The 2,560-nt window shown below is 40.6% G+C and overlaps 1 pseudogene across 1 annotated transcript; it reads right to left on the bottom strand.

The window, feature by feature from the left end:
* Positions 1–1,787: 1,787 nt before the first annotated feature.
* LOC103261027 lies at positions 1,788–2,556 on the bottom strand (annotated as a pseudogene). Its single transcript, XR_504329.2, has one exon. The product of XR_504329.2 is annotated as an egl nine homolog 1 pseudogene (transcript).
* Between the last annotated feature and the right edge of the window lie 4 nt (positions 2,557–2,560).

The raw sequence follows: 2,560 nt of genomic DNA, 5'->3' as shown, positions 1-2,560 counted from the left end.
CCAGAGCCAAGAAGCCTGGACACACAACATCTCCATGCAGAGGTAGGATTTCCCTGTGAAGGCAGTCAATTAACTTCTGCTGCCCAAACACACTCTCTGCTTCTTGTTCCAGTGGTGATTGTTATGTGTTCCAGAAACTGTCTCAAGCACTAAGACACTCGTCGTGTCACACGTCGTGGCAAGATGCTGTTTCCTTCAGGTGCCCCAGTCAAATGGCTTTCGGCCAGTCTCCTGGGAAGGGTGATGCTCAAGCCCCACCACTGCATGTGGACACCCTCACCACATCCCAACCTCAGTTAGGGTCCTCCTAATTGAAGAGAGGATCCTAGAGGAAAATGGGCCAGCACCCCTTCCTACCTTGAGACAGTGCCTAAGAATTTATTTATTTTTATTTGAGAAGGGTAACACCAACAAAATTTTAGACTGGGGGCTGTAAGTTCTGATGCAAGAAGACTTTTTACTGATATGTCTTTGTGAATCAATATTGTACCATGAGACCTGTTTTAAAACAGGAGGTAATTTTTACTGTTTTGGGAGCCTACTTTGTTCTTTTTGTTTTGTTAATTGTGAGATATAGTATTCCATTAGTACATTAAATTTCTATGCAATTTTATTCCTCCAACTTTTCAAGTGTATGCCTAAAATTTTTCAGTTAATACCTATAGGTCTTTTCTTACTACTATAAGTCTCTAAATCTTTTTCTCTTCAGAAATACTTAAATATAATTATCATGAACAGTCTCAATATAGATCAAGAGAATTTTTTAAAATGCTACTACAGTTTGAAGAAAAGGAGCAGTGTTGTTCAAGTCAAGGGTATATTGTTGTTTTTCCCATCCAATGCTGTTTTTTATTTTAATTGATGATCTGTAAGTGATATCCTCTGATATATGTTAAATCAAGAGACCCCTGAATTTGAGTTGGTTTCCAACTTGTTTGGCCCTGACCAGACCACATTTGACAGGTTAGTTAACAAAATACAAAGATCAGGACTCTGTGTTTCCATCTTCAAGGATGGGGGATGGTCTCAGGGGTCATCTGAGACATCTGATCAACCATGTGCCTCTGGTGTGGGACCTAATTGTAGAAAAGAATGAGATGGAGGAGACATAAAGGGTTTATTATTCTGCCTAGAATGTGCAAGTTAGTGTGAGGTCCAGTCTCTTTTCCCACCTTCAGCAGATTCAGGAATTCATTCTATTCCCATAAGGAACAGCAGCAAGATCATAGAGAGGAACAAGGTAAATGCTGTGGTCATTTTCATTGTAACAACTTCTTATAGGGACTTCTTCTGGTCTCATCTCTGATTTGCAGGCTTGGGGATAAAATTTCCCTGTGTTAACTTTTTTTTTAAGAGATCTTTTAGGGCAAAATTTAATAGTACAAGGAGGCTTAGAAAAATAGATTGATGCTATTTTGAGGAACAATACTGTAATTCTTTTCTCAATTCGGTTTTGATAAACTGTATCTAATCATAGAAAAACTATCCCAAATTCAATCTTGATATAAAAAAGGGAAAGATGAAATGAACTCAGCTAGATGACAAATCTGACAAAATATAAGAATGAAAAAAAATTCTGCATAGGGCACTTATTTCGTGTCCAGATGTAAAAACCATTTTCAGTTGATAGTTTATCTGCTTCCCATAAGTAATCAGATTTGGAGTTCATCATGCAGTACAAAGTCACAGCAGTCAAAATCTTCTGTTTGATGCAACACACAAAAAGTTGTTTCTGTTTCCTTATTAAAATGTCAACTGGTTGTCTATTTTTCTATATCTCATTTATTTGTATTCACAAGTTAACACATAGCATCAACAATTATTGTAGGTGAAATGGGGGTATTGCTGGTTCAAAGACTCTATAAGACGTCTTTACTGACTGAATCAGAAGGTTTATTGAACTCAACCCTCACACCTTTTTCTCCTATTAGATATTTTACTTTAGCTCGTGCTCTCTCATCTGCATCAAAATACTGAACAGTTATTGTGTATCTGATAGCATATGCTGGCTGAACTTCATGAGGATTGCGACGGTCAGATCAGAAAAACAGCAGTCTATCAAATTTGGGTTCAATGTCAGCAAACTGGGCTTTGCCTTCTGGAAAAATTCGAAGTATACCTCCACTCACCTTGGCATCCCAGTCTTTATTAAGATAATATATACGTGTCACACATCTTCCATCTCCATTTGAGTTATCAACATGACGTACATAATCTGTTCCAATACATGGCTTTCATACGGCCGTTGATCTTGTAGTTCCCCAGCTTCCCCTTGCAGTGGCGGATCAGGTCGTCCGTGCTGCTCATGAGCAGCCTGATGGTCTCACAGCAGGGCTCCTTGCCCTCGATCCAGGTTATCTTGTCGCCGCGGATGTCCTTGGACGAGTCGCTCTTCTGGCTGACCAGCTGCCCGTCCATGAACTTGCTGGTGTCGTGCAGGGCGCGCACCTCGTCGCCAATCTGCTGCCCGGTCTCCTTGCCCAGGAAGTGGTCCACCACGCAGATGCCGAGCTTGTTCATGCACTGCACGATGTACTCGAGAGCCAGCTTCAGCGCGGGC

Source organism: Carlito syrichta, unplaced genomic scaffold (assembly GCF_000164805.1).
Source record: "Carlito syrichta isolate Samal-C Ts95f unplaced genomic scaffold, Tarsius_syrichta-2.0.1 Scaffold303564, whole genome shotgun sequence".
Taxonomy (NCBI): domain Eukaryota; kingdom Metazoa; phylum Chordata; class Mammalia; order Primates; family Tarsiidae; genus Carlito; species Carlito syrichta.
The sequence above is the reverse complement of the archived record's forward strand: the minus strand, read 5'-3'. Positions and strand labels throughout refer to the sequence as shown.